This window comes from Doryrhamphus excisus, unplaced genomic scaffold, assembly GCF_030265055.1.
Source record: "Doryrhamphus excisus isolate RoL2022-K1 unplaced genomic scaffold, RoL_Dexc_1.0 HiC_scaffold_25, whole genome shotgun sequence".
Lineage (NCBI taxonomy): Eukaryota > Metazoa > Chordata > Actinopteri > Syngnathiformes > Syngnathidae > Doryrhamphus > Doryrhamphus excisus.
The window spans coordinates 20001-37500 of NW_026652243.1; the positions used below are offsets into that span (position 1 = coordinate 20001).

At 52.2% G+C, this 17500-nt stretch overlaps 55 non-coding genes and 22 pseudogenes across 55 annotated transcripts in view; all 77 read left to right on the forward strand.

The window, feature by feature from the left end:
• The window catches only part of LOC131114289 (5S ribosomal RNA), a 119-nt gene extending 21 nt beyond the window's left edge, over positions 1–98 (forward strand). Inside the window, exon 1 of the ribosomal RNA XR_009121604.1 lies at positions 1–98. This exon is cut by the window's left edge and continues 21 nt beyond it. This is a non-coding gene — a ribosomal RNA (5S ribosomal RNA).
• A 112-nt stretch (positions 99–210) lies between these two features.
• Positions 211–319, forward strand: LOC131113531 (5S ribosomal RNA; annotated as a pseudogene).
• Positions 320–430: 111 nt separating this feature from the next.
• Positions 431–549, forward strand: LOC131118786 (5S ribosomal RNA). Its single transcript, XR_009125937.1, has one exon. It is a non-coding gene; the product is annotated as a 5S ribosomal RNA (ribosomal RNA).
• Positions 550–661: 112 nt separating this feature from the next.
• On the forward strand, positions 662–780 carry LOC131116655 (5S ribosomal RNA). Its single transcript, XR_009123895.1, has one exon. It is a non-coding gene; the product is annotated as a 5S ribosomal RNA (ribosomal RNA).
• Positions 781–892: 112 nt separating this feature from the next.
• Positions 893–1001, forward strand: LOC131111661 (5S ribosomal RNA; annotated as a pseudogene).
• A 111-nt stretch (positions 1002–1112) lies between these two features.
• On the forward strand, positions 1113–1231 carry LOC131116523 (5S ribosomal RNA). Its single transcript, XR_009123768.1, has one exon. It is a non-coding gene; the product is annotated as a 5S ribosomal RNA (ribosomal RNA).
• A 112-nt stretch (positions 1232–1343) lies between these two features.
• LOC131116051 (5S ribosomal RNA) lies at positions 1344–1462 on the forward strand. Its single transcript, XR_009123314.1, has one exon. It is a non-coding gene; the product is annotated as a 5S ribosomal RNA (ribosomal RNA).
• A 112-nt stretch (positions 1463–1574) lies between these two features.
• LOC131114022 (5S ribosomal RNA) lies at positions 1575–1682 on the forward strand (annotated as a pseudogene).
• Positions 1683–1794: 112 nt separating this feature from the next.
• On the forward strand, positions 1795–1913 carry LOC131116923 (5S ribosomal RNA). The gene has a single exon (XR_009124155.1). It is a non-coding gene; the product is annotated as a 5S ribosomal RNA (ribosomal RNA).
• A 112-nt stretch (positions 1914–2025) lies between these two features.
• On the forward strand, positions 2026–2144 carry LOC131115895 (5S ribosomal RNA). Its single transcript, XR_009123163.1, has one exon. It is a non-coding gene; the product is annotated as a 5S ribosomal RNA (ribosomal RNA).
• A 112-nt stretch (positions 2145–2256) lies between these two features.
• Positions 2257–2375, forward strand: LOC131115242 (5S ribosomal RNA). Its single transcript, XR_009122527.1, has one exon. It is a non-coding gene; the product is annotated as a 5S ribosomal RNA (ribosomal RNA).
• A 111-nt stretch (positions 2376–2486) lies between these two features.
• On the forward strand, positions 2487–2595 carry LOC131111662 (5S ribosomal RNA; annotated as a pseudogene).
• Positions 2596–2707: 112 nt separating this feature from the next.
• Positions 2708–2826, forward strand: LOC131117219 (5S ribosomal RNA). Its single transcript, XR_009124444.1, has one exon. It is a non-coding gene; the product is annotated as a 5S ribosomal RNA (ribosomal RNA).
• A 111-nt stretch (positions 2827–2937) lies between these two features.
• Positions 2938–3056, forward strand: LOC131114290 (5S ribosomal RNA). Its single transcript, XR_009121605.1, has one exon. It is a non-coding gene; the product is annotated as a 5S ribosomal RNA (ribosomal RNA).
• Positions 3057–3168: 112 nt separating this feature from the next.
• On the forward strand, positions 3169–3277 carry LOC131112727 (5S ribosomal RNA; annotated as a pseudogene).
• Positions 3278–3388: 111 nt separating this feature from the next.
• On the forward strand, positions 3389–3507 carry LOC131115656 (5S ribosomal RNA). Its single transcript, XR_009122931.1, has one exon. It is a non-coding gene; the product is annotated as a 5S ribosomal RNA (ribosomal RNA).
• A 112-nt stretch (positions 3508–3619) lies between these two features.
• Positions 3620–3737, forward strand: LOC131119016 (5S ribosomal RNA). The gene has a single exon (XR_009126148.1). It is a non-coding gene; the product is annotated as a 5S ribosomal RNA (ribosomal RNA).
• A 112-nt stretch (positions 3738–3849) lies between these two features.
• LOC131114291 (5S ribosomal RNA) lies at positions 3850–3968 on the forward strand. The gene has a single exon (XR_009121606.1). It is a non-coding gene; the product is annotated as a 5S ribosomal RNA (ribosomal RNA).
• Positions 3969–4080: 112 nt separating this feature from the next.
• Positions 4081–4189, forward strand: LOC131113532 (5S ribosomal RNA; annotated as a pseudogene).
• A 111-nt stretch (positions 4190–4300) lies between these two features.
• Positions 4301–4419, forward strand: LOC131118798 (5S ribosomal RNA). Its single transcript, XR_009125949.1, has one exon. It is a non-coding gene; the product is annotated as a 5S ribosomal RNA (ribosomal RNA).
• Positions 4420–4531: 112 nt separating this feature from the next.
• On the forward strand, positions 4532–4649 carry LOC131119017 (5S ribosomal RNA). The gene has a single exon (XR_009126149.1). It is a non-coding gene; the product is annotated as a 5S ribosomal RNA (ribosomal RNA).
• Positions 4650–4761: 112 nt separating this feature from the next.
• Positions 4762–4880, forward strand: LOC131114292 (5S ribosomal RNA). Its single transcript, XR_009121607.1, has one exon. It is a non-coding gene; the product is annotated as a 5S ribosomal RNA (ribosomal RNA).
• A 112-nt stretch (positions 4881–4992) lies between these two features.
• On the forward strand, positions 4993–5101 carry LOC131113533 (5S ribosomal RNA; annotated as a pseudogene).
• A 111-nt stretch (positions 5102–5212) lies between these two features.
• On the forward strand, positions 5213–5331 carry LOC131118810 (5S ribosomal RNA). The gene has a single exon (XR_009125960.1). It is a non-coding gene; the product is annotated as a 5S ribosomal RNA (ribosomal RNA).
• Positions 5332–5443: 112 nt separating this feature from the next.
• Positions 5444–5562, forward strand: LOC131116656 (5S ribosomal RNA). Its single transcript, XR_009123896.1, has one exon. It is a non-coding gene; the product is annotated as a 5S ribosomal RNA (ribosomal RNA).
• Positions 5563–5674: 112 nt separating this feature from the next.
• On the forward strand, positions 5675–5783 carry LOC131111663 (5S ribosomal RNA; annotated as a pseudogene).
• Positions 5784–5894: 111 nt separating this feature from the next.
• On the forward strand, positions 5895–6013 carry LOC131116524 (5S ribosomal RNA). The gene has a single exon (XR_009123769.1). It is a non-coding gene; the product is annotated as a 5S ribosomal RNA (ribosomal RNA).
• Positions 6014–6125: 112 nt separating this feature from the next.
• On the forward strand, positions 6126–6244 carry LOC131116052 (5S ribosomal RNA). The gene has a single exon (XR_009123315.1). It is a non-coding gene; the product is annotated as a 5S ribosomal RNA (ribosomal RNA).
• Positions 6245–6356: 112 nt separating this feature from the next.
• Positions 6357–6464, forward strand: LOC131114024 (5S ribosomal RNA; annotated as a pseudogene).
• Positions 6465–6576: 112 nt separating this feature from the next.
• Positions 6577–6695, forward strand: LOC131116924 (5S ribosomal RNA). The gene has a single exon (XR_009124156.1). It is a non-coding gene; the product is annotated as a 5S ribosomal RNA (ribosomal RNA).
• Positions 6696–6807: 112 nt separating this feature from the next.
• LOC131115897 (5S ribosomal RNA) lies at positions 6808–6926 on the forward strand. The gene has a single exon (XR_009123165.1). It is a non-coding gene; the product is annotated as a 5S ribosomal RNA (ribosomal RNA).
• A 112-nt stretch (positions 6927–7038) lies between these two features.
• Positions 7039–7157, forward strand: LOC131115243 (5S ribosomal RNA). Its single transcript, XR_009122528.1, has one exon. It is a non-coding gene; the product is annotated as a 5S ribosomal RNA (ribosomal RNA).
• Positions 7158–7268: 111 nt separating this feature from the next.
• LOC131111665 (5S ribosomal RNA) lies at positions 7269–7377 on the forward strand (annotated as a pseudogene).
• Positions 7378–7489: 112 nt separating this feature from the next.
• Positions 7490–7608, forward strand: LOC131117220 (5S ribosomal RNA). The gene has a single exon (XR_009124445.1). It is a non-coding gene; the product is annotated as a 5S ribosomal RNA (ribosomal RNA).
• A 111-nt stretch (positions 7609–7719) lies between these two features.
• LOC131114293 (5S ribosomal RNA) lies at positions 7720–7838 on the forward strand. Its single transcript, XR_009121608.1, has one exon. It is a non-coding gene; the product is annotated as a 5S ribosomal RNA (ribosomal RNA).
• Positions 7839–7950: 112 nt separating this feature from the next.
• LOC131112728 (5S ribosomal RNA) lies at positions 7951–8059 on the forward strand (annotated as a pseudogene).
• A 111-nt stretch (positions 8060–8170) lies between these two features.
• Positions 8171–8289, forward strand: LOC131115657 (5S ribosomal RNA). The gene has a single exon (XR_009122932.1). It is a non-coding gene; the product is annotated as a 5S ribosomal RNA (ribosomal RNA).
• A 112-nt stretch (positions 8290–8401) lies between these two features.
• Positions 8402–8519, forward strand: LOC131119018 (5S ribosomal RNA). The gene has a single exon (XR_009126150.1). It is a non-coding gene; the product is annotated as a 5S ribosomal RNA (ribosomal RNA).
• A 112-nt stretch (positions 8520–8631) lies between these two features.
• On the forward strand, positions 8632–8750 carry LOC131114294 (5S ribosomal RNA). Its single transcript, XR_009121609.1, has one exon. It is a non-coding gene; the product is annotated as a 5S ribosomal RNA (ribosomal RNA).
• Positions 8751–8862: 112 nt separating this feature from the next.
• On the forward strand, positions 8863–8971 carry LOC131113535 (5S ribosomal RNA; annotated as a pseudogene).
• A 111-nt stretch (positions 8972–9082) lies between these two features.
• On the forward strand, positions 9083–9201 carry LOC131115658 (5S ribosomal RNA). The gene has a single exon (XR_009122933.1). It is a non-coding gene; the product is annotated as a 5S ribosomal RNA (ribosomal RNA).
• A 112-nt stretch (positions 9202–9313) lies between these two features.
• LOC131119019 (5S ribosomal RNA) lies at positions 9314–9431 on the forward strand. The gene has a single exon (XR_009126151.1). It is a non-coding gene; the product is annotated as a 5S ribosomal RNA (ribosomal RNA).
• A 112-nt stretch (positions 9432–9543) lies between these two features.
• On the forward strand, positions 9544–9662 carry LOC131115502 (5S ribosomal RNA). Its single transcript, XR_009122777.1, has one exon. It is a non-coding gene; the product is annotated as a 5S ribosomal RNA (ribosomal RNA).
• Positions 9663–9774: 112 nt separating this feature from the next.
• Positions 9775–9883, forward strand: LOC131113536 (5S ribosomal RNA; annotated as a pseudogene).
• Positions 9884–9994: 111 nt separating this feature from the next.
• LOC131117082 (5S ribosomal RNA) lies at positions 9995–10113 on the forward strand. The gene has a single exon (XR_009124310.1). It is a non-coding gene; the product is annotated as a 5S ribosomal RNA (ribosomal RNA).
• A 112-nt stretch (positions 10114–10225) lies between these two features.
• On the forward strand, positions 10226–10344 carry LOC131116657 (5S ribosomal RNA). Its single transcript, XR_009123897.1, has one exon. It is a non-coding gene; the product is annotated as a 5S ribosomal RNA (ribosomal RNA).
• A 112-nt stretch (positions 10345–10456) lies between these two features.
• On the forward strand, positions 10457–10565 carry LOC131111666 (5S ribosomal RNA; annotated as a pseudogene).
• A 111-nt stretch (positions 10566–10676) lies between these two features.
• On the forward strand, positions 10677–10795 carry LOC131116525 (5S ribosomal RNA). Its single transcript, XR_009123770.1, has one exon. It is a non-coding gene; the product is annotated as a 5S ribosomal RNA (ribosomal RNA).
• A 112-nt stretch (positions 10796–10907) lies between these two features.
• Positions 10908–11026, forward strand: LOC131116053 (5S ribosomal RNA). Its single transcript, XR_009123316.1, has one exon. It is a non-coding gene; the product is annotated as a 5S ribosomal RNA (ribosomal RNA).
• A 112-nt stretch (positions 11027–11138) lies between these two features.
• Positions 11139–11246, forward strand: LOC131114026 (5S ribosomal RNA; annotated as a pseudogene).
• A 112-nt stretch (positions 11247–11358) lies between these two features.
• LOC131116925 (5S ribosomal RNA) lies at positions 11359–11477 on the forward strand. Its single transcript, XR_009124157.1, has one exon. It is a non-coding gene; the product is annotated as a 5S ribosomal RNA (ribosomal RNA).
• Positions 11478–11589: 112 nt separating this feature from the next.
• Positions 11590–11708, forward strand: LOC131115898 (5S ribosomal RNA). Its single transcript, XR_009123166.1, has one exon. It is a non-coding gene; the product is annotated as a 5S ribosomal RNA (ribosomal RNA).
• A 112-nt stretch (positions 11709–11820) lies between these two features.
• Positions 11821–11939, forward strand: LOC131115244 (5S ribosomal RNA). Its single transcript, XR_009122529.1, has one exon. It is a non-coding gene; the product is annotated as a 5S ribosomal RNA (ribosomal RNA).
• A 111-nt stretch (positions 11940–12050) lies between these two features.
• Positions 12051–12159, forward strand: LOC131111667 (5S ribosomal RNA; annotated as a pseudogene).
• A 111-nt stretch (positions 12160–12270) lies between these two features.
• On the forward strand, positions 12271–12389 carry LOC131114295 (5S ribosomal RNA). The gene has a single exon (XR_009121610.1). It is a non-coding gene; the product is annotated as a 5S ribosomal RNA (ribosomal RNA).
• A 112-nt stretch (positions 12390–12501) lies between these two features.
• On the forward strand, positions 12502–12610 carry LOC131112729 (5S ribosomal RNA; annotated as a pseudogene).
• Positions 12611–12721: 111 nt separating this feature from the next.
• Positions 12722–12840, forward strand: LOC131115659 (5S ribosomal RNA). The gene has a single exon (XR_009122934.1). It is a non-coding gene; the product is annotated as a 5S ribosomal RNA (ribosomal RNA).
• Positions 12841–12952: 112 nt separating this feature from the next.
• Positions 12953–13070, forward strand: LOC131119020 (5S ribosomal RNA). Its single transcript, XR_009126152.1, has one exon. It is a non-coding gene; the product is annotated as a 5S ribosomal RNA (ribosomal RNA).
• Positions 13071–13182: 112 nt separating this feature from the next.
• LOC131114296 (5S ribosomal RNA) lies at positions 13183–13301 on the forward strand. Its single transcript, XR_009121611.1, has one exon. It is a non-coding gene; the product is annotated as a 5S ribosomal RNA (ribosomal RNA).
• Positions 13302–13413: 112 nt separating this feature from the next.
• LOC131113538 (5S ribosomal RNA) lies at positions 13414–13522 on the forward strand (annotated as a pseudogene).
• A 111-nt stretch (positions 13523–13633) lies between these two features.
• LOC131118822 (5S ribosomal RNA) lies at positions 13634–13752 on the forward strand. Its single transcript, XR_009125971.1, has one exon. It is a non-coding gene; the product is annotated as a 5S ribosomal RNA (ribosomal RNA).
• A 112-nt stretch (positions 13753–13864) lies between these two features.
• On the forward strand, positions 13865–13983 carry LOC131116658 (5S ribosomal RNA). The gene has a single exon (XR_009123898.1). It is a non-coding gene; the product is annotated as a 5S ribosomal RNA (ribosomal RNA).
• Positions 13984–14095: 112 nt separating this feature from the next.
• LOC131111668 (5S ribosomal RNA) lies at positions 14096–14204 on the forward strand (annotated as a pseudogene).
• A 111-nt stretch (positions 14205–14315) lies between these two features.
• Positions 14316–14434, forward strand: LOC131116527 (5S ribosomal RNA). The gene has a single exon (XR_009123772.1). It is a non-coding gene; the product is annotated as a 5S ribosomal RNA (ribosomal RNA).
• A 112-nt stretch (positions 14435–14546) lies between these two features.
• LOC131116174 (5S ribosomal RNA) lies at positions 14547–14665 on the forward strand. The gene has a single exon (XR_009123433.1). It is a non-coding gene; the product is annotated as a 5S ribosomal RNA (ribosomal RNA).
• A 112-nt stretch (positions 14666–14777) lies between these two features.
• On the forward strand, positions 14778–14885 carry LOC131114027 (5S ribosomal RNA; annotated as a pseudogene).
• Positions 14886–14997: 112 nt separating this feature from the next.
• Positions 14998–15116, forward strand: LOC131116926 (5S ribosomal RNA). Its single transcript, XR_009124158.1, has one exon. It is a non-coding gene; the product is annotated as a 5S ribosomal RNA (ribosomal RNA).
• Positions 15117–15228: 112 nt separating this feature from the next.
• On the forward strand, positions 15229–15347 carry LOC131115899 (5S ribosomal RNA). The gene has a single exon (XR_009123167.1). It is a non-coding gene; the product is annotated as a 5S ribosomal RNA (ribosomal RNA).
• A 112-nt stretch (positions 15348–15459) lies between these two features.
• LOC131117223 (5S ribosomal RNA) lies at positions 15460–15578 on the forward strand. The gene has a single exon (XR_009124447.1). It is a non-coding gene; the product is annotated as a 5S ribosomal RNA (ribosomal RNA).
• Positions 15579–15689: 111 nt separating this feature from the next.
• Positions 15690–15808, forward strand: LOC131115627 (5S ribosomal RNA). Its single transcript, XR_009122903.1, has one exon. It is a non-coding gene; the product is annotated as a 5S ribosomal RNA (ribosomal RNA).
• A 112-nt stretch (positions 15809–15920) lies between these two features.
• Positions 15921–16039, forward strand: LOC131114297 (5S ribosomal RNA). The gene has a single exon (XR_009121612.1). It is a non-coding gene; the product is annotated as a 5S ribosomal RNA (ribosomal RNA).
• A 112-nt stretch (positions 16040–16151) lies between these two features.
• On the forward strand, positions 16152–16260 carry LOC131113539 (5S ribosomal RNA; annotated as a pseudogene).
• Positions 16261–16371: 111 nt separating this feature from the next.
• On the forward strand, positions 16372–16490 carry LOC131118833 (5S ribosomal RNA). Its single transcript, XR_009125982.1, has one exon. It is a non-coding gene; the product is annotated as a 5S ribosomal RNA (ribosomal RNA).
• A 112-nt stretch (positions 16491–16602) lies between these two features.
• Positions 16603–16720, forward strand: LOC131119022 (5S ribosomal RNA). Its single transcript, XR_009126154.1, has one exon. It is a non-coding gene; the product is annotated as a 5S ribosomal RNA (ribosomal RNA).
• A 112-nt stretch (positions 16721–16832) lies between these two features.
• Positions 16833–16951, forward strand: LOC131114299 (5S ribosomal RNA). The gene has a single exon (XR_009121614.1). It is a non-coding gene; the product is annotated as a 5S ribosomal RNA (ribosomal RNA).
• A 112-nt stretch (positions 16952–17063) lies between these two features.
• On the forward strand, positions 17064–17172 carry LOC131113540 (5S ribosomal RNA; annotated as a pseudogene).
• Positions 17173–17283: 111 nt separating this feature from the next.
• LOC131118844 (5S ribosomal RNA) lies at positions 17284–17402 on the forward strand. The gene has a single exon (XR_009125993.1). It is a non-coding gene; the product is annotated as a 5S ribosomal RNA (ribosomal RNA).
• The last annotated feature ends 98 nt before the right edge of the window (positions 17403–17500 follow it).

The following is a 17500-nucleotide window of genomic DNA, read 5'->3' on the forward strand; positions in this document are numbered from 1 at the left end:
AAAACGCCCGATCTCGTCCGATCTCGGAAGCTAAGCAGGGGCGGGCCTGGTTAGTACTTGGATGGGAGACCGCCTGGGAATACCAGGTGCTGTAAGCTTTTTATGGTTTCTGCTCTAGCCTGACAGCAGAGGGCGCTGTTTGACATGTTTTGCTGGAGTCTAGTTTGTCCTGCGTCGCCTTCAAATAGGATCTTTTCAGTTGCCTTGGCAGCTTTTGGCCATACTACCCTGAAAACGCCTGATCTCGGAAGCTAAGCAGGGGAGGGCCTGGTTAGTACTTGGATGGGAGACCGCCTGGGAATACCAGGTGCTGTAAGCTTTTTATGGTTTTTGCTCTAGCCTGACAGCAGAGGGCGCTGTTTGACACTTTTTGCTGGATCTAGTTTGGCCTGCGTCGCCTTCAAATAAGATCTTTTCAGTTGTCCTGGCAGCTTACGGCCATACCACCCTGAAAACGCCTGATCTCGTCCGATCTCGGAAGCTAAGCAGGGGCGGGCCTGGTTAGTACTTGGATGGGAGACCGCCTGGGAATACCAGGTGCTGTAAGCTTTTTATGGTTTCTGCTCTTGCCTGACAGCAGAGGGCGCTGTTTGACACCTTTTGCTGGAGTCTAGTTTGGCCTGCGTCGCCTTCAAATAGGATCTTTTCAGTTGATGTGGCAGCTTACGGCCATACTACCCTGAAAACGCCCGATCTCGTCCGATCTCGGAAGCTAAGCAGGGGCGAGCCTGGTTAGTACTTGGATGGGAGACCGCCTGGGAATACCAGGTGCTGTAAGCTTTTCATGGTTTCTGCTCTTGCCTGACAGCAGAGGGCGCTGTTTGACATGTTTTGCTGGAGTCTAGTTTGGCCTGCGTCACCTTCAAATAGGATATTTTCAGTTGACCTGGCCGCTTACGGCCATACTACCCTGAAAACGCCCGATCTCGGAAGCTAAGCAGGGGCGGGCCTGGTTAGTACTTGGATGGGAGACCGCCTGGGAATACCAGGTGCTGTAAGCTCTTTATGGTTTCTGCTCTAGCCTGACAGCAGAGGGCGCTGTTTGACACTTTTTGCTGGATCTAGTTTGGCCTGCGTCGCCTTCAAATAAGATCTTTTCAGTTGTCCTGGCAGCTTACGGCCATACTACCCTGAAAACGCCCGATCTCGTCCGATCTCGGAAGCTAAGCAGGGGTGGGCCTGGTTAGTACTTGGATGGGAGACCGCCTGGCAATACCAGGTGCTGTAAGCCTTTTATGGTTTCTGCTCTTGCCTGACAGCAGAGGGCGCTGTTTGACACTTTTTGCTGGAGTCTAGTTTGGCCTGCGTCGCCTTCAAATAGGATCTTTTCATTTGCCCTGGCAGCTTACGGCCATACTACCCTGAAAACGCCCGATCTCGTCCGATCTCGGAAGCTAAGCAGGGGCGGGCCTGGTTAGTACTTGGATGGGAGACCACCTGGGAATACCAGGTGCTGTACGCTTTTTATGGTTTCTGCTCTTGCCTGACAGCAGAGGGCGCTGTTTGACACTTTTTGCTGGAGTCTAGTTTGTCCTGCGTCGCCTTCAAATAGGATCTTTTCAGTTGCCTTGGCAGCTTTTGGCCATACTACCCTGAAAACGCCCGATCTCGGAAGCTAAGCAGGGGCGGGCCTGGTTATACTTGGATGGGAGACCGCCTGGGAATACCAGGTGCTGTAAGCTTTTTATGGTTTCTGCTCTTGCCTGACAGCAGAGGGCGCTGTTTGACATGTTTTGCTGGAGTCTAGTTTGGCCTGCGTCACCTTCAAATAGGATTTTTTCAGTTGACCTGGCAGCTTACGGCCATACTACCTTGAAAACGCCCGATCTCGTCCGATCTCGGAAGCTAAGCACGGGCGGGCCTGGTTAGTACTTGAATGGGAGACCGCCTGGGAATACCAGGTGCTGTAAGCTTTTTATGGTTTCTGCTCTTGCCTAACAGCAGAGGGCGCTGTTTGACACTTTTTGCTGGAGTCTAGTTTGGCCTGCGTCGCCTTCAAATAGGATCTTTTCAGTTGCCCTGGCAGCTTACGGCCATACTACCCTGAAAACGCCCGGTCTCGTCCGATCTCGGAAGCTAAGCAGGGGCGGGCCTGGTTAGTACTTGGATGGGAGACCGCCTGGGAATACCAGGTGCTGTAAGCTTTTTATGGTTTCTGCTCTTGCCTGACAGCAGAGGGCGCTGTTTGACACTTTTTGCTGGAGTCTAGTTTGGCCTGCGTCTTCTTCAAATAGGATCTTTTCAGTTGACCTGGCAGCTTATGGCCATACTACCCTGAAAACGCCCGATCTCGTCCGATCTCGGAAGCTAAGCAGGGGTGGGCCTGGTTAGTACTTGGATGGGAGACCGCCTGGGAATACCAGGTGCTGTAAGCTTTTTATGGTTTCTGCTCTAGCCTGACAGCAGAGGGCGCTGTTTGACACTTTTTGCTGGATCTAGTTTGGCCTGCGTCGCCTTCAAATAAGATCTTTTCAGTTGTCCTGGCAGCTTACGGCCATACTACCCTGAAAACGCCCGATCTCGGAAGCTAAGCAGGGGCGGGCCTGGTTAGTACTTGGATGGGAGACCGCCTGGGAATACCAGGTGCTGTAAGCTTTTTATGGTTTCTGCTCTTGCCTGACAGCAGAGGGCGCTGTTTGACACTTTTTGCTGGAGTCTAGTTTGGCCTGCGTCGCCTTCAAATAGGATCTTTTCAGTTGACCTGGCAGCTTACGGCCATACTACCCTGAAAACGCCCGATCTCTTCCGATCTCAGAAGCTAAGCAGGGGCGGGCCTGGTTAGTACTTGGATGGGAGACCGCCTGGGAATACCAGGTGCTGTAAGCTTTTTATGGTTTCTGCTCTTGCCTGACAGCAGAGGGCGCTATTTGACACTTTTTGCTGGCTCTAGTTTGGCCTGCGTCGCCTTCAAATAGGATCTTTTCAGTTGATGTGGCAGCTTACGGCCATACTACCCTGAAAACGCCCGATCTCGTCCGATCTCGGAAGCTAAGCAGGGGCGGGCCTGGTTAGTACTTGGATGGGAGACCGCCTGGGAATACCAGGTGCTGTAAGCTTTTTATGGTTTCTGCTCTTGCCTGACAGCAGAGGGCGCTGTTTGACACTTTTTGCTGGAGTCTAGTTTGGCCTGCGTCGCCTTCAAATAGGATCTTTACAGTTGCCCTGGCAGCTTACGGCCACACTACCCTGAAAACGCCTGATCTCGGAAGCTAAGCAGGGGAGGGCCTGGTTAGTACTTGGATGGGAGACCGCCTGGGAATACCAGGTGCTGTAAGCTTTTTATGGTTTCTGCTCTAGCCTGACAGCAGAGGGCGCTGTTTGACACTTTTTGCTGGATCTAGTTTGGCCTGCGTCGCCTTCAAATAAGATCTTTTCAGTTGTCCTGGCAGCTTACGGCCATACCACCCTGAAAACGCCTGATCTCGTCCGATCTCGGAAGCTAAGCAGGGGCGGGCCTGGTTAGTACTTGGATGGGAGACCGCCTGTGAATACCAGGTGCTGTAAGCTTTTTATGGTTTCTGCTCTTGCCTGACAGCAGAGGGCGCTGTTTGACACTTTTTGCTGTAGTCTAGTTTGGCCTGCGTCACTTTCAAATAGGATCTTTTCAGTTGACCTGGCAGCTTAGGCCATACTACCCTGAAAACGCCCGATCTCGTACGATCTCGGAAGCTAAGCAGGGCCGGGCCTGGTTAGTACTTGGATGGGAGACCGCCTGTGAATACCAGGTGCTGTAAGCTTTTTATGGTTTCTGCTCTTGCCTGACAGCAGAGGGCGCTGTTTGACACTTTTTGCTGTAGTCTAGTTTGGCCTGCGTCACCTTCAAATAGGATCTTTTCAGTTGACCTGGCAGCTTACGGCCATACTACCCTGAAAACGCCCGATCTCGTCCGATCTCGGAAGCTAAGCAGGGGCGGGCCTGGTTAGTACTTGGATGGGAGACCGCCTGGGAATACCAGGTGCTGTAAGCTTTTTATGGTTTCTGCTCTAGCCTGACAGCAGAGGGCGCTGTTTGACATGTTTTGCTGGAGTCTAGTTTGTCCTGCGTCGCCTTCAAATAGGATCTTTTCAGTTGCCTTGGCAGCTTTTGGCCATACTACCCTGAAAACGCCTGATCTCGGAAGCTAAGCAGGGGAGGGCCTGGTTAGTACTTGGATGGGAGACCGCCTGGGAATACCAGGTGCTGTAAGCTTTTTATGGTTTTTGCTCTAGCCTGACAGCAGAGGGCGCTGTTTGACACTTTTTGCTGGATCTAGTTTGGCCTGCGTCGCCTTCAAATAAGATCTTTTCAGTTGTCCTGGCAGCTTACGGCCATACCACCCTGAAAACGCCTGATCTCGTCCGATCTCGGAAGCTAAGCAGGGGCGGGCCTGGTTAGTACTTGGATGGGAGACCGCCTGGGAATACCAGGTGCTGTAAGCTTTTTATGGTTTCTGCTCTTGCCTGACAGCAGAGGGCGCTGTTTGACACTTTTTGCTGTAGTCTAGTTTGGCCTGCGTCACTTTCAAATAGGATCTTTTCAGTTGACCTGGCAGCTTAGGCCATACTACCCTGAAAACGCCCGATCTCGTACGATCTCGGAAGCTAAGCAGGGCCGGGCCTGGTTAGTACTTGGATGGGAGACCGCCTGTGAATACCAGGTGCTGTAAGCTTTTTATGGTTTCTGCTCTTGCCTGACAGCAGAGGGCGCTGTTTGACACTTTTTGCTGTAGTCTAGTTTGGCCTGCGTCGCCTTCAAATAGGATCTTTTCAGTTGACCTGGCAGCTTACGGCCATACTACCCTGAAAACGCCCGATCTCGTCCGATCTCGGAAGCTAAGCAGGGGCGGGCCTGGTTAGTACTTGGATGGGAGACCGCCTGGGAATACCAGGTGCTGTAAGCTTTTTATGGTTTCTGCTCTAGCCTGACAGCAGAGGGCGCTGTTTGACATGTTTTGCTGGAGTCTAGTTTGTCCTGCGTCGCCTTCAAATAGGATCTTTTCAGTTGCCTTGGCAGCTTTTGGCCATACTACCCTGAAAACGCCTGATCTCGGAAGCTAAGCAGGGGAGGGCCTGGTTAGTACTTGGATGGGAGACCGCCTGGGAATACCAGGTGCTGTAAGCTTTTTATGGTTTTTGCTCTAGCCTGACAGCAGAGGGCGCTGTTTGACACTTTTTGCTGGATCTAGTTTGGCCTGCGTCGCCTTCAAATAAGATCTTTTCAGTTGTCCTGGCAGCTTACGGCCATACCACCCTGAAAACGCCTGATCTCGTCCGATCTCGGAAGCTAAGCAGGGGCGGGCCTGGTTAGTACTTGGATGGGAGACCGCCTGGGAATACCAGGTGCTGTAAGCTTTTTATGGTTTCTGCTCTTGCCTGACAGCAGAGGGCGCTGTTTGACACCTTTTGCTGGAGTCTAGTTTGGCCTGCGTCGCCTTCAAATAGGATCTTTTCAGTTGATGTGGCAGCTTACGGCCATACTACCCTGAAAACGCCCGATCTCGTCCGATCTCGGAAGCTAAGCAGGGGCGAGCCTGGTTAGTACTTGGATGGGAGACCGCCTGGGAATACCAGGTGCTGTAAGCTTTTCATGGTTTCTGCTCTTGCCTGACAGCAGAGGGCGCTGTTTGACATGTTTTGCTGGAGTCTAGTTTGGCCTGCGTCACCTTCAAATAGGATATTTTCAGTTGACCTGGCCGCTTACGGCCATACTACCCTGAAAACGCCCGATCTCGGAAGCTAAGCAGGGGCGGGCCTGGTTAGTACTTGGATGGGAGACCGCCTGGGAATACCAGGTGCTGTAAGCTCTTTATGGTTTCTGCTCTAGCCTGACAGCAGAGGGCGCTGTTTGACACTTTTTGCTGGATCTAGTTTGGCCTGCGTCGCCTTCAAATAAGATCTTTTCAGTTGTCCTGGCAGCTTACGGCCATACTACCCTGAAAACGCCCGATCTCGTCCGATCTCGGAAGCTAAGCAGGGGTGGGCCTGGTTAGTACTTGGATGGGAGACCGCCTGGCAATACCAGGTGCTGTAAGCCTTTTATGGTTTCTGCTCTTGCCTGACAGCAGAGGGCGCTGTTTGACACTTTTTGCTGGAGTCTAGTTTGGCCTGCGTCGCCTTCAAATAGGATCTTTTCATTTGCCCTGGCAGCTTACGGCCATACTACCCTGAAAACGCCCGATCTCGTCCGATCTCGGAAGCTAAGCAGGGGCGGGCCTGGTTAGTACTTGGATGGGAGACCACCTGGGAATACCAGGTGCTGTACGCTTTTTATGGTTTCTGCTCTTGCCTGACAGCAGAGGGCGCTGTTTGACACTTTTTGCTGGAGTCTAGTTTGTCCTGCGTCGCCTTCAAATAGGATCTTTTCAGTTGCCTTGGCAGCTTTTGGCCATACTACCCTGAAAACGCCCGATCTCGGAAGCTAAGCAGGGGCGGGCCTGGTTATACTTGGATGGGAGACCGCCTGGGAATACCAGGTGCTGTAAGCTTTTTATGGTTTCTGCTCTTGCCTGACAGCAGAGGGCGCTGTTTGACATGTTTTGCTGGAGTCTAGTTTGGCCTGCGTCACCTTCAAATAGGATTTTTTCAGTTGACCTGGCAGCTTACGGCCATACTACCTTGAAAACGCCCGATCTCGTCCGATCTCGGAAGCTAAGCACGGGCGGGCCTGGTTAGTACTTGAATGGGAGACCGCCTGGGAATACCAGGTGCTGTAAGCTTTTTATGGTTTCTGCTCTTGCCTAACAGCAGAGGGCGCTGTTTGACACTTTTTGCTGGAGTCTAGTTTGGCCTGCGTCGCCTTCAAATAGGATCTTTTCAGTTGCCCTGGCAGCTTACGGCCATACTACCCTGAAAACGCCCGGTCTCGTCCGATCTCGGAAGCTAAGCAGGGGCGGGCCTGGTTAGTACTTGGATGGGAGACCGCCTGGGAATACCAGGTGCTGTAAGCTTTTTATGGTTTCTGCTCTTGCCTGACAGCAGAGGGCGCTGTTTGACACTTTTTGCTGGAGTCTAGTTTGGCCTGCGTCTTCTTCAAATAGGATCTTTTCAGTTGACCTGGCAGCTTATGGCCATACTACCCTGAAAACGCCCGATCTCGTCCGATCTCGGAAGCTAAGCAGGGGTGGGCCTGGTTAGTACTTGGATGGGAGACCGCCTGGGAATACCAGGTGCTGTAAGCTTTTTATGGTTTCTGCTCTAGCCTGACAGCAGAGGGCGCTGTTTGACACTTTTTGCTGGATCTAGTTTGGCCTGCGTCGCCTTCAAATAAGATCTTTTCAGTTGTCCTGGCAGCTTACGGCCATACTACCCTGAAAACGCCCGATCTCGGAAGCTAAGCAGGGGCGGGCCTGGTTAGTACTTGGATGGGAGACCGCCTGGGAATACCAGGTGCTGTAAGCTTTTTATGGTTTCTGCTCTTGCCTGACAGCAGAGGGCGCTGTTTGACACTTTTTGCTGGAGTCTAGTTTGGCCTGCGTCGCCTTCAAATAGGATCTTTTCAGTTGACCTGGCAGCTTACGGCCATACTACCCTGAAAACGCCCGATCTCTTCCGATCTCAGAAGCTAAGCAGGGGCGGGCCTGGTTAGTACTTGGATGGGAGACCGCCTGGGAATACCAGGTGCTGTAAGCTTTTTATGGTTTCTGCTCTTGCCTGACAGCAGAGGGCGCTATTTGACACTTTTTGCTGGCTCTAGTTTGGCCTGCGTCGCCTTCAAATAGGATCTTTTCAGTTGATGTGGCAGCTTACGGCCATACTACCCTGAAAACGCCCGATCTCGTCCGATCTCGGAAGCTAAGCAGGGGCGGGCCTGGTTAGTACTTGGATGGGAGACCGCCTGGGAATACCAGGTGCTGTAAGCTTTTTATGGTTTCTGCTCTTGCCTGACAGCAGAGGGCGCTGTTTGACACTTTTTGCTGGAGTCTAGTTTGGCCTGCGTCGCCTTCAAATAGGATCTTTACAGTTGCCCTGGCAGCTTACGGCCACACTACCCTGAAAACGCCTGATCTCGGAAGCTAAGCAGGGGAGGGCCTGGTTAGTACTTGGATGGGAGACCGCCTGGGAATACCAGGTGCTGTAAGCTTTTTATGGTTTCTGCTCTAGCCTGACAGCAGAGGGCGCTGTTTGACACTTTTTGCTGGATCTAGTTTGGCCTGCGTCGCCTTCAAATAAGATCTTTTCAGTTGTCCTGGCAGCTTACGGCCATACCACCCTGAAAACGCCTGATCTCGTCCGATCTCGGAAGCTAAGCAGGGGCGGGCCTGGTTAGTACTTGGATGGGAGACCGCCTGTGAATACCAGGTGCTGTAAGCTTTTTATGGTTTCTGCTCTTGCCTGACAGCAGAGGGCGCTGTTTGACACTTTTTGCTGTAGTCTAGTTTGGCCTGCGTCACTTTCAAATAGGATCTTTTCAGTTGACCTGGCAGCTTAGGCCATACTACCCTGAAAACGCCCGATCTCGTACGATCTCGGAAGCTAAGCAGGGCCGGGCCTGGTTAGTACTTGGATGGGAGACCGCCTGTGAATACCAGGTGCTGTAAGCTTTTTATGGTTTCTGCTCTTGCCTGACAGCAGAGGGCGCTGTTTGACACTTTTTGCTGTAGTCTAGTTTGGCCTGCGTCACCTTCAAATAGGATCTTTTCAGTTGACCTGGCAGCTTACGGCCATACTACCCTGAAAACGCCCGATCTCGTCCGATCTCGGAAGCTAAGCAGGGGCGGGCCTGGTTAGTACTTGGATGGGAGACCGCCTGGGAATACCAGGTGCTGTAAGCTTTTTATGGTTTCTGCTCTAGCCTGACAGCAGAGGGCGCTGTTTGACATGTTTTGCTGGAGTCTAGTTTGTCCTGCGTCGCCTTCAAATAGGATCTTTTCAGTTGCCTTGGCAGCTTTTGGCCATACTACCCTGAAAACGCCTGATCTCGGAAGCTAAGCAGGGGAGGGCCTGGTTAGTACTTGGATGGGAGACCGCCTGGGAATACCAGGTGCTGTAAGCTTTTTATGGTTTTTGCTCTAGCCTGACAGCAGAGGGCGCTGTTTGACACTTTTTGCTGGATCTAGTTTGGCCTGCGTCGCCTTCAAATAAGATCTTTTCAGTTGTCCTGGCAGCTTACGGCCATACCACCCTGAAAACGCCTGATCTCGTCCGATCTCGGAAGCTAAGCAGGGGCGGGCCTGGTTAGTACTTGGATGGGAGACCGCCTGTGAATACCAGGTGCTGTAAGCTTTTTATGGTTTCTGCTCTTGCCTGACAGCAGAGGGCGCTGTTTGACACTTTTTGCTGTAGTCTAGTTTGGCCTGCGTCACTTTCAAATAGGATCTTTTCAGTTGACCTGGCAGCTTAGGCCATACTACCCTGAAAACGCCCGATCTCGTACGATCTCGGAAGCTAAGCAGGGCCGGGCCTGGTTAGTACTTGGATGGGAGACCGCCTGTGAATACCAGGTGCTGTAAGCTTTTTATGGTTTCTGCTCTTGCCTGACAGCAGAGGGCGCTGTTTGACACTTTTTGCTGTAGTCTAGTTTGGCCTGCGTCGCCTTCAAATAGGATCTTTTCAGTTGACCTGGCAGCTTACGGCCATACTACCCTGAAAACGCCCGATCTCGTCCGATCTCGGAAGCTAAGCAGGGGCGGGCCTGGTTAGTACTTGGATGGGAGACCGCCTGGGAATATCAGGTGCTGTAAGCTTTTTATGGTTTCTGCTCTAGCCTGACAGCAGAGGGCGCTGTTTGACATGTTTTGCTGGAGTCTAGTTTGTCCTGCGTCGCCTTCAAATAGGATCTTTTCAGTTGCCTTGGCAGCTTTTGGCCATACTACCCTGAAAACGCCTGATCTCGGAAGCTAAGCAGGGGAGGGCCTGGTTAGTACTTGGATGGGAGACCGCCTGGGAATACCAGGTGCTGTAAGCTTTTTATGGTTTTTGCTCTAGCCTGACAGCAGAGGGCGCTGTTTGACACTTTTTGCTGGATCTAGTTTGGCCTGCGTCGCCTTCAAATAAGATCTTTTCAGTTGTCCTGGCAGCTTACGGCCATACCACCCTGAAAACGCCTGATCTCGTCCGATCTCGGAAGCTAAGCAGGGGCGTGCCTGGTTAGTACTTGGATGGGAGACCGCCTGGGAATACCAGGTGCTGTAAGCTTTTTATGGTTTCTGCTCTTGCCTGACAGCAGAGGGCGCTGTTTGACACCTTTTGCTGGAGTCTAGTTTGGCCTGCGTCGCCTTCAAATAGGATCTTTTCAGTTGATGTGGCAGCTTACGGCCATACTACCCTGAAAACGCCCGATCTCGTCCGATCTCGGAAGCTAAGCAGGGGCGAGCCTGGTTAGTACTTGGATGGGAGACCGCCTGGGAATACCAGGTGCTGTAAGCTTTTCATGGTTTCTGCTCTTGCCTGACAGCAGAGGGCGCTGTTTGACATGTTTTGCTGGAGTCTAGTTTGGCCTGCGTCACCTTCAAATAGGATATTTTCAGTTGACCTGGCCGCTTACGGCCATACTACCCTGAAAACGCCCGATCTCGGAAGCTAAGCAGGGGCGGGCCTGGTTAGTACTTGGATGGGAGACCGCCTGGGAATACCAGGTGCTGTAAGCTCTTTATGGTTTCTGCTCTAGCCTGACAGCAGAGGGCGCTGTTTGACACTTTTTGCTGGATCTAGTTTGGCCTGCGTCGCCTTCAAATAAGATCTTTTCAGTTGTCCTGGCAGCTTACGGCCATACTACCCTGAAAACGCCCGATCTCGTCCGATCTCGGAAGCTAAGCAGGGGTGGGCCTGGTTAGTACTTGGATGGGAGACCGCCTGGCAATACCAGGTGCTGTAAGCCTTTTATGGTTTCTGCTCTTGCCTGACAGCAGAGGGCGCTGTTTGACACTTTTTGCTGGAGTCTAGTTTGGCCTGCGTCGCCTTCAAATAGGATCTTTTCATTTGCCCTGGCAGCTTACGGCCATACTACCCTGAAAACGCCCGATCTCGTCCGATCTCGGAAGCTAAGCAGGGGCGGGCCTGGTTAGTACTTGGATGGGAGACCACCTGGGAATACCAGGTGCTGTACGCTTTTTATGGTTTCTGCTCTTGCCTGACAGCAGAGGGCGCTGTTTGACACTTTTTGCTGGAGTCTAGTTTGTCCTGCGTCGCCTTCAAATAGGATCTTTTCAGTTGCCTTGGCAGCTTTTGGCCATACTACCCTGAAAACGCCCGATCTCGGAAGCTAAGCAGGGGCGGGCCTGGTTATACTTGGATGGGAGACCGCCTGGGAATACCAGGTGCTGTAAGCTTTTTATGGTTTCTGCTCTTGCCTGACAGCAGAGGGCGCTGTTTGACATGTTTTGCTGGAGTCTAGTTTGGCCTGCGTCACCTTCAAATAGGATTTTTTCAGTTGACCTGGCAGCTTACGGCCATACTACCTTGAAAACGCCCGATCTCGTCCGATCTCGGAAGCTAAGCACGGGCGGGCCTGGTTAGTACTTGAATGGGAGACCGCCTGGGAATACCAGGTGCTGTAAGCTTTTTATGGTTTCTGCTCTTGCCTAACAGCAGAGGGCGCTGTTTGACACTTTTTGCTGGAGTCTAGTTTGGCCTGCGTCGCCTTCAAATAGGATCTTTTCAGTTGCCCTGGCAGCTTACGGCCATACTACCCTGAAAACGCCCGGTCTCGTCCGATCTCGGAAGCTAAGCAGGGGCGGGCCTGGTTAGTACTTGGATGGGAGACCGCCTGGGAATACCAGGTGCTGTAAGCTTTTTATGGTTTCTGCTCTTGCCTGACAGCAGAGGGCGCTGTTTGACACTTTTTGCTGGAGTCTAGTTTGGCCTGCGTCTTCTTCAAATAGGATCTTTTCAGTTGACCTGGCAGCTTATGGCCATACTACCCTGAAAACGCCCGATCTCGTCCGATCTCGGAAGCTAAGCAGGGGTGGGCCTGGTTAGTACTTGGATGGGAGACCGCCTGGGAATACCAGGTGCTGTAAGCTTTTTATGGTTTCTGCTCTAGCCTGACAGCAGAGGGCGCTGTTTGACACTTTTTGCTGGATCTAGTTTGGCCTGCGTCGCCTTCAAATAAGATCTTTTCAGTTGTCCTGGCAGCTTACGGCCATACTACCCTGAAAACGCCCGATCTCGGAAGCTAAGCAGGGGCGGGCCTGGTTAGTACTTGGATGGGAGACCGCCTGGGAATACCAGGTGCTGTAAGCTTTTTATGGTTTCTGCTCTTGCCTGACAGCAGAGGGCGCTATTTGACACTTTTTGCTGGCTCTAGTTTGGCCTGCGTCGCCTTCAAATAGGATCTTTTCAGTTGATGTGGCAGCTTACGGCCATACTACCCTGAAAACGCCCGATCTCGTCCGATCTCGGAAGCTAAGCAGGGGCGGGCCTGGTTAGTACTTGGATGGGAGACCGCCTGGGAATACCAGGTGCTGTAAGCTTTTTATGGTTTCTGCTCTTGCCTGACAGCAGAGGGCGCTGTTTGACACTTTTTGCTGGAGTCTAGTTTGGCCTGCGTCGCCTTCAAATAGGATCTTTACAGTTGCCCTGGCAGCTTACGGCCACACTACCCTGAAAACGCCTGATCTCGGAAGCTAAGCAGGGGAGGGCCTGGTTAGTACTTGGATGGGAGACCGCCTGGGAATACCAGGTGCTGTAAGCTTTTTATGGTTTCTGCTCTAGCCTGACAGCAGAGGGCGCTGTTTGACACTTTTTGCTGGATCTAGTTTGGCCTGCGTCGCCTTCAAATAAGATCTTTTCAGTTGTCCTGGCAGCTTACGGCCATACCACCCTGAAAACGCCTGATCTCGTCCGATCTCGGAAGCTAAGCAGGGGCGGGCCTGGTTAGTACTTGGATGGGAGACCGCCTGTGAATACCAGGTGCTGTAAGCTTTTTATGGTTTCTGCTCTTGCCTGACAGCAGAGGGCGCTGTTTGACACTTTTTGCTGTAGTCTAGTTTGGCCTGCGTCACTTTCAAATAGGATCTTTTCAGTTGACCTGGCAGCTTAGGCCATACTACCCTGAAAACGCCCGATCTCGTACGATCTCGGAAGCTAAGCAGGGCCGGGCCTGGTTAGTACTTGGATGGGAGACCGCCTGTGAATACCAGGTGCTGTAAGCTTTTTATGGTTTCTGCTCTTGCCTGACAGCAGAGGGCGCTGTTTGACACTTTTTGCTGTAGTCTAGTTTGGCCTGCGTCACCTTCAAATAGGATCTTTTCAGTTGACCTGGCAGCTTACGGCCATACTACCCTGAAAACGCCCGATCTCGTCCGATCTCGGAAGCTAAGCAGGGGCGGGCCTGGTTAGTACTTGGATGGGAGACCGCCTGGGAATACCAGGTGCTGTAAGCTTTTTATGGTTTCTGCTCTAGCCTGACAGCAGAGGGCGCTGTTTGACATGTTTTGCTGGAGTCTAGTTTGTCCTGCGTCGCCTTCAAATAGGATCTTTTCAGTTGCCTTGGCAGCTTTTGGCCATACTACCCTGAAAACGCCTGATCTCGGAAGCTAAGCAGGGGAGGGCCTGGTTAGTACTTGGATGGGAGACCGCCTGGGAATACCAGGTGCTGTAAGCTTTTTATGGTTTTTGCTCTAGCCTGACAGCAGAGGGCGCTGTTTGACACTTTTTGCTGGATCTAGTTTGGCCTGCGTCGCCTTCAAATAAGATCTTTTCAGTTGTCCTGGCAGCTTACGGCCATACCACCCTGAAAACGCCTGATCTCGTCCGATCTCGGAAGCTAAGCAGGGGCGGGCCTGGTTAGTACTTGGATGGGAGACCGCCTGGGAATACCAGGTGCTGTAAGCTTTTTATGGTTTCTGCTCTTGCCTGACAGCAGAGGGCGCTGTTTGACACCTTTTGCTGGAGTCTAGTTTGGCCTGCGTCGCCTTCAAATAGGATCTTTTCAGTTGATGTGGCAGCTTACGGCCATACTACCCTGAAAACGCCCGATCTCGTCCGATCTCGGAAGCTAAGCAGGGGCGAGCCTGGTTAGTACTTGGATGGGAGACCGCCTGGGAATACCAGGTGCTGTAAGCTTTTCATGGTTTCTGCTCTTGCCTGACAGCAGAGGGCGCTGTTTGACATGTTTTGCTGGAGTCTAGTTTGGCCTGCGTCACCTTCAAATAGGATATTTTCAGTTGACCTGGCCGCTTACGGCCATACTACCCTGAAAACGCCCGATCTCGGAAGCTAAGCAGGGGCGGGCCTGGTTAGTACTTGGATGGGAGACCGCCTGGGAATACCAGGTGCTGTAAGCTCTTTATGGTTTCTGCTCTAGCCTGACAGCAGAGGGCGCTGTTTGACACTTTTTGCTGGATCTAGTTTGGCCTGCGTCGCCTTCAAATAAGATCTTTTCAGTTGTCCTGGCAGCTTACGGCCATACTACCCTGAAAACGCCCGATCTCGTCCGATCTCGGAAGCTAAGCAGGGGTGGGCCTGGTTAGTACTTGGATGGGAGACCGCCTGGCAATACCAGGTGCTGTAAGCCTTTTATGGTTTCTGCTCTTGCCTGACAGCAGAGGGCGCTGTTTGACACTTTTTGCTGGAGTCTAGTTTGGCCTGCGTCGCCTTCAAATAGGATCTTTTCATTTGCCCTGGCAGCTTACGGCCATACTACCCTGAAAACGCCCGATCTCGTCCGATCTCGGAAGCTAAGCAGGGGCGGGCCTGGTTAGTACTTGGATGGGAGACCGCCTGGGAATACCAGGTGCTGTACGCTTTTTATGGTTTCTGCTCTTGCCTGACAGCAGAGGGCGCTGTTTGACACTTTTTGCTGGAGTCTAGTTTGTCCTGCGTCGCCTTCAAATAGGATCTTTTCAGTTGCCTTGGCAGCTTTTGGCCATACTACCCTGAAAACGCCCGATCTCGGAAGCTAAGCAGGGGCGGGCCTGGTTATACTTGGATGGGAGACCGCCTGGGAATACCAGGTGCTGTAAGCTTTTTATGGTTTCTGCTCTTGCCTGACAGCAGAGGGCGCTGTTTGACATGTTTTGCTGGAGTCTAGTTTGGCCTGCGTCACCTTCAAATAGGATTTTTTCAGTTGACCTGGCAGCTTACGGCCATACTACCTTGAAAACGCCCGATCTCGTCCGATCTCGGAAGCTAAGCACGGGCGGGCCTGGTTAGTACTTGAATGGGAGACCGCCTGGGAATACCAGGTGCTGTAAGCTTTTTATGGTTTCTGCTCTTGCCTAACAGCAGAGGGCGCTGTTTGACACTTTTTGCTGGAGTCTAGTTTGGCCTGCGTCGCCTTCAAATAGGATCTTTTCAGTTGCCCTGGCAGCTTACGGCCATACTACCCTGAAAACGCCCGGTCTCGTCCGATCTCGGAAGCTAAGCAGGGGCGGGCCTGGTTAGTACTTGGATGGGAGACCGCCTGGGAATACCAGGTGCTGTAAGCTTTTTATGGTTTCTGCTCTTGCCTGACAGCAGAGGGCGCTGTTTGACACTTTTTGCTGGAGTCTAGTTTGGCCTGCGTCGCCTTCAAATAGGATCTTTTCAGTTGACCTGGCAGCTTACGGCCATACTACCCTGAAAACGCCCGATCTCTTCCGATCTCAGAAGCTAAGCAGGGGCGGGCCTGGTTAGTACTTGGATGGGAGACCGCCTGGGAATACCAGGTGCTGTAAGCTTTTTATGGTTTCTGCTCTTGCCTGACAGCAGAGGGCGCTATTTGACACTTTTTGCTGGCTCTAGTTTGGCCTGCGTCGCCTTCAAATAGGATCTTTTCAGTTGATGTGGCAGCTTACGGCCATACTACCCTGAAAATGCCCGATCTCGTCCGATCTCGGAAGCTAAGCAGGGGCGGGCCTGGTTAGTACTTGGATGGGAGACCGCCTGGGAATACCAGGTGCTGTAAGCTTTTTATGGTTTCTGCTCTTGCCTGACAGCAGAGGGCGCTGTTTGACACTTTTTGCTGTAGTCTAGTTTGGCCTGCGTCACCTTCAAATAGGATCTTTTCAGTTGACCTGGCAGCTTACGGCCATACTACCCTGAAAACGCCCGATCTCGTCCGATCTCGGAAGCTAAGCAGGGGCGGGCCTGGTTAGTACTTGGATGGGAGACCGCCTGGGAATACCAGGTGCTGTAAGCTTTTTATGGTTTCTGCTCTAGCCTGACAGCAGAGGGCGCTGTTTGACATGTTTTGCTGGAGTCTAGTTTGTCCTGCGTCGCCTTCAAATAGGATCTTTTCAGTTGCCTTGGCAGCTTTTGGCCATACTACCCTGAAAACGCCTGATCTCGGAAGCTAAGCAGGGGAGGGCCTGGTTAGTACTTGGATGGGAGACCGCCTGGGAATACCAGGTGCTGTAAGCTTTTTATGGTTTTTGCTCTAGCCTGACAGCAGAGGGCGCTGTTTGACACTTTTTGCTGGATCTAGTTTGGCCTGCGTCGCCTTCAAATAAGATCTTTTCAGTTGTCCTGGCAGCTTACGGCCATACCACCCTGAAAACGCCTGATCTCGTCCGATCTCGGAAGCTAAGCAGGGGCGGGCCTGGTTAGTACTTGGATGGGAGACCGCCTGGGAATACCAGGTGCTGTAAGCTTTTTATGGTTTCTGCTCTTGCCTGACAGCAGAGGGCGCTGTTTGACACTTTTTGCTGTAGTCTAGTTTGGCCTGCGTCACTTTCAAATAGGATCTTTTCAGTTGACCTGGCAGCTTAGGCCATACTACCCTGAAAACGCCCGATCTCGTACGATCTCGGAAGCTAAGCAGGGCCGGGCCTGGTTAGTACTTGGATGGGAGACCGCCTGTGAATACCAGGTGCTGTAAGCTTTTTATGGTTTCTGCTCTTGCCTGACAGCAGAGGGCGCTGTTTGACACTTTTTGCTGTAGTCTAGTTTGGCCTGCGTCGCCTTCAAATAGGATCTTTTCAGTTGACCTGGCAGCTTACGGCCATACTACCCTGAAAACGCCCGATCTCGTCCGATCTCGGAAGCTAAGCAGGGGCGGGCCTGGTTAGTACTTGGATGGGAGACCGCCTGGGAATACCAGGTGCTGTAAGCTTTTTATGGTTTCTGCTCTAGCCTGACAGCAGAGGGCGCTGTTTGACATGTTTTGCTGGAGTCTAGTTTGTCCTGCGTCGCCTTCAAATAGGATCTTTTCAGTTGCCTTGGCAGCTTTTGGCCATACTACCCTGAAAACGCCTGATCTCGGAAGCTAAGCAGGGGAGGGCCTGGTTAGTACTTGGATGGGAGACCGCCTGGGAATACCAGGTGCTGTAAGCTTTTTATGGTTTTTGCTCTAGCCTGACAGCAGAGGGCGCTGTTTGACACTTTTTGCTGGATCTAGTTTGGCCTGCGTCGCCTTCAAATAAGATCTTTTCAGTTGTCCTGGCAGCTTACGGCCATACCACCCTGAAAACGCCTGATCTCGTCCGATCTCGGAAGCTAAGCAGGGGCGGGCCTGGTTAGTACTTGGATGGGAGACCGCCTGGGAATACCAGGTGCTGTAAGCTTTTTATGGTTTCTGCTCTTGCCTGACAGCAGAGGGCGCTGTTTGACACCTTTTGCTGGAGTCTAGTTTGGCCTGCGTCGCCTTCAAATAGGATCTTTT